Here is a 7425-nt window from a genome sequence, read left to right as displayed (position 1 = left end):
GCAAGAAGATACATGCAGTACAATAGTTTGTGCTTAAAGACACACAACCAACCAGGCACAGTGGCACATGACTGTAATCCCAGTTATTCAGGAGGCTGAGGCGGGAGGATTGCAAGTTCAAAGCCATCTTGGGCAACTTAGTGAGACCCCACCCCCCCCAAAAAAAAGATGGGGGATAGGATTGTAGCTCTGTGGTGGAGCATTTGTCTAGCAAGTGCAAATACCTGGTTTCAGTCCCCAGTAAAACACACACACACACACACACACACACACACACACACCACACCACACAACCAAATTTGATTGGCATATTTTCCATGGGTACACATATAGCTATGTGAAGAACCTTTCTTTCCTTTTTTTCTTATATCTCTATTTTATTTGCATGGTGCTGAGGATCGAACTCGCACGTGCTAGGCGAGCGCTCTACCGCTAAGCCACAACCCAGCCCCTGTGCAGAACTTTTCTGAAGGCCAGAAGGAAGATATGAAATTCATCTCAGGGTCATGTTTGAAAGTGGGGAGTATGACACAGGGAGTGAAGAGAGCCTCAGCTTGACCTCTGTGAGACCAATTGTTAAATTTACTTAAACTAATTAATGGATAATGAAAGCCACTCTTTTTTGCTGTATAGTTTTATGAGTTTTGCATTTTATAAGTATATGAGTACATGCATCTGACCAATGCATAGAGTCATGTATCACCACCACCACCATCAAGGTAGAGAACAATTCTCCCACCCCCAAGGCATCCCTCCTGATCAACCCCTTTGCTATTAACCCTTTCATAAGCTCCAGCCTCTGCTCTGGCAACCATTGTACTCTCCATTCCTAGAGTTTTGGCTTTTTAAATGGTGTCGTATAAATGGAATTGTGCAGTAGGGAGTCTTTTGTGTCTGTTTCTTTTCCTTGGCTTAATTCTTCTGAGATTCATCCCAGGTGTTGTGTGGATCCACAGTTTATTGCTTGTTTACTGCTGAGTAATTTTCCATCATTTGGAGATACCACTGTTTGTTTGCTTTGTTGAAGGACATTTGGGTCATTTCCAGTTCTTGGCGATTGCAAATAAAATTAATATAAATATTCATGTACACATTTTTGTGTGAACCTAAGTTTTTATTTTTCTACAGTAAATACCTAAGAGTGGGACTGATGGGCCATGGATTAATGTATGTTTGCATTTATAAGAAACTGGGTGTTGTTTTTCAGCCTGTACTGTTTTGCATTTCCACTTATAATGTGTGAGAGTTCAAGTTGTTCTATAACTTTGGTATAATTATAATTTTTAAAACTGTTTTAAAATTTTTTAGTCCTATTAGCAAATACTTAGTGGTATTTCATTATATTTTTAAAATATTTTACTTTGGAATGATTTTTGACTTTCAAGAGAGTTGCAAAAATAGCACAGATAGTTCTTATATACTCTTTACTCGGCTTCCTACCTAACATATGTTTATCAAAACAAAGTAATTATATATTGGTGCAGTACTGTTAACTCAACTACAGATTTTACCCAGATTTCCCCAGCTTTTCACCAATGTCTGTTTTTGACTTTAGGGTTCACTCCAGAGCCTAGTATTGAATGTGTCTTTCTCAACCTTGGATCTTTTGAAGAATATCGGTCAGGTGTTTTGTAGCACATCCCTCAATTTAGATGTGTCTGATATTTTTTCATACTTAGAGTGAAGTTTGGATTTAGAGAGTGAATACCAAAGAAAAAAATTTTTAAAGCACTTCTTTATTTTTGGATTTGCCAGCTCATCTTCTGTATTACCTGTCCCATCCTGGAATCAACTCATTCTGCTTCCTCTCCAGGGACCCCTGTTTCCTTATATTGGAGAATGGATTTAGAGATCAAGATTTGAGTGTTGAGCTTGCTCATTGCTACTGGGAGTAGCTGCTCCTGGAATCTTCTCAGTGGACAGCTAGGGAATTTATGTATGTATTCCAAACCATGCATATTTGTCTGCATCTATCTATGTACATATCTTTTAAATAAAAAAATGTATTTACTTAGAAGCATTCAGAATGTCAACAAAACAGCGGCAACTTTTTTTTTTATTTGCAATTACAGAGTGGTATTCAGTTAACAGAACAACAATTATTTCGTATAAGCTGCATCAGAGACAACTGAAGACGAAAAACTACCGTCCCCATATATAACTAATTTGTGCTGGGCACCCACAAGGACCTGTTTAAATTTCCATGCAATTACAACCCCCGTACTGTACCAGGCAAGGTTAGTGGCTACTGAAAATACCACCAGGACAGGGCTCTCTAAAGACACATTTGGTAGTGTGTTAACTATACAAAAAAAGACACTGCACAGTTTAAAAACAAATCTTACACAGCCTTACATTTCAATTTTTTCTTTAAAAGGAGTGAGTTGTATACAGGGGGGTTAAATGCTTTATAGACAAAAAAAAATACTGTGCTAGAACCAACTTATTCATCGTCATCTTCTTCTTCATCTTCATCTTCTTCATCTTCCTCCTCCTCATCCTCTTCATCTTTTCGTATTTTTCCTTCAGCTCAGCAGCTTTCTTTTCATAAGGCTGCTTGTCATCTGCAGTGGTGTGATGCCACCTCTCTCCCAGTTTCTTTGCAACATCACCAGTGGGTAGGCCAGGATGTTCTCCCTTGATTTTGGGGTGATACTCAGAACAGAACAAGAAGAAGGCCGGCGGAGGCCTCTTGGGTGCATTGGGATCCCTGAACTTCTTTTTTGTTTCCCCTTTAGGAGGGATGTAGGTTTTCATTTCTCTTTCATAACGGGCCTTGTCCGCCTTTGCCATGTCTTCCAATTTTCCTTTCTCTTGAGCAGACATGGTCTTCCACCTCTCTGAGCATTTCTTAGAAAACTCTGAGAAGTTGACTGAAGCATTTGGGCGCTTCTTCTTGTGCTCCTCCCTGCAAGTTTGCACAAAGAATGCATATGATGACCTTTTGCATCTCAGCTTCTTAGGATCTTAGCCCATGTTTAGTTATTTTTCCTCAGTGAGGCACAGAGTCACCCAGTGCCCATCCGGCTCTCACTTGCCCCAGCACTGTCTCTATGGAGCTCAATGAACTGCAATGGCTCTCTATGTACATATTTTAATAGATGAGTTCATACTGAGATCTCCAGTTCTAGTCCAGTACCACAGTGCTCATTCTAGAATTCCCCCTGGCTTTCTGTGGTTAGTTCTTAATCATTCAGTAAACAGCCTGTCTTTTCTCATCTCCGGTACATTTTCTTATTTGTTCAATCCTACTATACATGAAAAGTAGTTTTCAAAACCTATATCTTTTTGAGAGGCAAATATATCAACTAGAATACAATTTGTATTCTTTTTTTTTTTCCTTTAGAGTAGCTAGTCAAAACACCGTCTTAGTATTTTTCTTTCTCATTAGTGGAGTTAAGATATCCGTTTGTAAACAGATTCATTTGTCACAGTGTTCATTCTATCTTGGGTTCCCCCAATATTCTGGGTGATTTTTAAAATTTTTCTTACAATAAATTCACTTTTTGAGCCAAGTGTGGTAGCACACGCCTGTAATCCCAGTGGTTCAGGTGGCTGAGGCAGGAGGATTTCGAGTTCAAAGCTGGCCCCAGCAATTTAGTGAGGCCCTAAGCAACCTAGTGATATCCTGTCTCTAAATAAAATATTTTTTAAAAGGGCTGGGGATGTGGCTCAGGGTTCAATCCCTGTACCAAAATAAAAAATAAATAAAATAAATTAATTCATTTTTTTGACAAGTTACACTAATGGTTTTTCCAGTATCGAACCAGCCTTGCATTCCTGTGATTAATTCTATTTGGTTGTAATATTATTGTCTTATTATATTGCTGGATAAATTTTAAAAATGATTTGTTAAGGAATTTTGTGTCTATGGTTCTGTGGCATTTTGGTCTGTAATTTTCTCTTCTTGCAAAGTGTTTGACTGGTTTTGGCATCAAGAATATTTTGGTTTCATAAAGTGAGTTGGGAAGTGTTTTCTGCTGTTTCTTTCTTTCTTTCTTTTTTGAAGAATGTGCAGAATTGGTATGATTCTTTCTTTAATTGTTTGGTAGAAATCATCAGTGAAAACTTTTGGACATGAGACTTTCTTTTTTGGAAGGTTTTAATCACAAAATAAATTTTCTTAATGGACACAGCACCATTCATATTATCTATTTCCTTGTGTGAGCTTTGGTAGCTTCTTATAAGATTAAACATTCACTTGCCATATAATTCAGCAATTTAACTCCTAGGTATTCCCTGATGGAAACTGAAAATTTATGTATACACCAAAGCCTTTCAATTCAGAAGTTTTATGGTACATTATAAGACTTATTACAGGAACTTCTAGGAATAACTCCTGCTTGGTATCGATTCTCTGGTCTTTAAAAATCAGTCAGGTATCCTTAACCATCGCTGGACACCTGACCCACGATGAACCCATGCAGTAAGTCTTTAGCTAAGGCTGGTCCAGTCTGAGCCTTTCCATAGAATTTGGAATTTCAGTGGCTGGCTTGTTATGTGCAGACTCTTGCTGTAGAAGGTGGTGGTTGTGGTGGGGTGCCATGTCTTCGGCCAGGTGGTTGGAGGAAACAGAAGATGTTGGGCAAGAAAATAGGTCAGGCCCAGAGAGAGGGGCTGGGATGAAAAATCCAAACTACACTGATTTGCTCTCAAGTCGCCGCTCTCTGCATTCCTATTCTGAGCTCCATGAGGACCCCAGTCTAGAGTCCCTTGGGCAAAGTTAAGGTGTGTTTTGTTACTTAAGTACCAGAGCATTCTTTGGGGTTCTGAGGTTTGAACCCAGGATTGTTTGACCACTGAGCAACATCCTCAGCCCTTTTTATTTTGATACAGGTTCCCACTAAGTTGCTTAGGGCCTTGCTAAGTTGCTGAGGCTGGCTGTGAAGTTGCAATATTTCTTCCTTATCCTCCCAAGCCTGTGGGATTATAGGCATGTGCCACCACCTGCCTGGGCTAGCCAGAACATTTGAATGCTAAAGTGCTTCTCTGTCCTTGGACAATTTGAGAGGAGTGTTTTTTTTTTTTTTTTCCTATGCCGCCTGTCACTTTCCCTCAACTGACCTCTCCTCTCTCCTTAGTCTAAGTGGTGGGCCACTGTGACCAAGACATACACACTGCATCTCAGCTTGGATAAACTGTTCAAAGGACAATCATGACAAGGATGTTGTCAAAAGACACACAAAGGCTTGCCTGAGATCTTCTGAATAGTGGGCTGATGTATATTGAAGAGTAACAATGACAATGAGGATAATGGTTTCAGATTTTCACTTTCCCAGAGCTCAAAAAGAGCTTGTTGCCTTGAAGGTGTTACAGTTCCCTTGAGAGCTTTTATTGTTGTAGTTATCCTCATTGTTGTTACTACTATATACAATGATCCTGGTTACACTCACAGTGACCCTGTGCATCTTTTTTTTTTTTGGGGGGGAGTACCAGGATTGAACTCAGGGGCACTTAATCACTGAGCCACATCCCTAGCCCTATTTTATATTTTGTTTAGAGACAGGGTCTCGCTGAGTTGCTTAGTGCTTCACTTGGTGCTGAGGCTGGCTTTGAACTCGTGATCCTCCTGCCTCAGCCTCCCAAGATGCTGGAATTACAGGCATGCACCACCACACTCGGCCCTGTGTATCATCACAGTGATCGTGGGTATACTCACAATGAACCTGGGTATGTGCACAGTGACCCTGGGTATGCTCACAGTGACCCTGGGCATGCTCATAGTGAGCCTGGGTATGCTCACAGTCAGTGGGGGCATGCTCACAGTGACCTTGGGCATGTTCACAGTGATCCTGGTTATGCTCACAGTGAGCCTGGGCATACTTACAGTGGACCCTGGGCATGCTCACAATGAGTCTGGGTATGCTCACACTGAGTGTGGATGTGCTTACAGTGACCCTAGCTATGCTCACAGTGACCTTGTATATCCTCAAACTGACCCTGGGTATGCTCACAATGAGTCTGGGTATGCTCACACTGAGTGTGGATGTGCTTACAGTGACCCTAGCTATGCTCACAATGACCTTGTATATCCTCAAACTGACCCTAGGTATGCTCACAATGAGTCTGGGTGTGCTCACAGTGACCCTTGATATGTTCACAGTGACCCTGGGTAGGCTCACAGCGTCCCAGGGTTTGTTCACAGTGACCCTGGGCATGCTCACAATGATCTAGGAATGCTAATTTTCTTTCTGTTTCCTAATGTTTACCAGTTCATGGCTACCTGAGGCTACACTTTAGAAAAAATTAAATTAAGTAGAGGCTCTTGTTGTTAAAAATAAGGCAACTGGGATTATTTTCTGCTCTTTGGTTATAGAAACAAATAGAAAACTAAAGAAAATGAAAATAACATTACCTCTGCTTTCTAAGTGGCATAGAATGCTATTTAAATAAAAAGTCAAATGAACTTTTTGGATGGCCATTTCTGATGCTCATTTTCTGGGGAGAAAACCATTTCTCCCTTGTTTTTGCATGACTTCCTTTGTTTACATTATAGGGAGTCAAGTGTGGACAGCTTACTCCAAGGATCTTGATGACCTTGGCTGTACATAGTTCACTTGGTGCCAGGAACAAGTTACGCCAAATTTGGTTTCAGTTGCCTATGGGAATGGAAATGTGTATTTCCAATGCCAAATACCTCATTTTTTCCCTTTGAATTTAGGAGCTGGAATGGTATCATAAGCTTCTTGGTGCTGATTATTTCGACTGCTGTGATGCTAATGATTCAGTAATTGAAAAAATAAAATATTATAGAAATACTCTGCTGATGGAGGAATTTCAAAGCTTGTTCATTTTGTTGACAAATGTGCCCCTCAGAGATGCCTAAAGAGACACAATTTCTCTCTACTTTTGAATGGCTTTTTCCCTTGAAAGAAATCACACAAAAAAGTCAGATATGGTAGCAAGTGCCAAGAATCCTGGCCACTTGGGAGGCTGAGGAAGGAGGGTTGCAATTTGAGGCCAGCCTTACCAACTAAGTGAGACCCTGTTTCAAAAAAAAAAAATCAGTAAAGGTAGGAATAGGCAGTTAACAAAGGAAGAAAGACAAATGGCCAATAACATATGAAAATATGTGCAACAAAGGAAATGCAAATTTAAATAGTGAGATTTTTTTTTCCTCCTACCTCATAAGAAAAAAAATACAGGCCTACTTTATTTTATTGTGCTTTGCAGATATTGCATTATTTACAAATTGGAGGCTTGTGTCAACCCTTCATGGAATGAGTTATTGGTACCATAACACATATGATCATTAACAATGGAGTGATTTTTAATTAAGGCATGAACACTGTTTTTAAAAAAGATATAATACTCTTGCACATTTAACAGATCATAGTGGAGTGTAGATACATTTTTTATACACAGTGGGAAACAAAAAGCTTTGTGTCTGATTCACTTTACTGCAATATTTACTTTATTGCAATG

At 39.8% G+C, this 7425-nt stretch overlaps 1 pseudogene; it reads right to left on the bottom strand.

Annotated features, from left to right (window-relative positions):
* Positions 1–2443: 2443 nt before the first annotated feature.
* On the bottom strand, positions 2444–2976 carry LOC113184537 (high mobility group protein B1 pseudogene; annotated as a pseudogene).
* Between the last annotated feature and the right edge of the window lie 4449 nt (positions 2977–7425).

This window comes from Urocitellus parryii, chromosome 15 (genome assembly GCF_045843805.1).
Source record: "Urocitellus parryii isolate mUroPar1 chromosome 15, mUroPar1.hap1, whole genome shotgun sequence".
Taxonomy (NCBI): Eukaryota; Metazoa; Chordata; class Mammalia; order Rodentia; family Sciuridae; genus Urocitellus; species Urocitellus parryii.
Note: the sequence above shows the minus strand (reverse complement) of the source record. Positions and strands in the feature narration are given on the sequence as shown.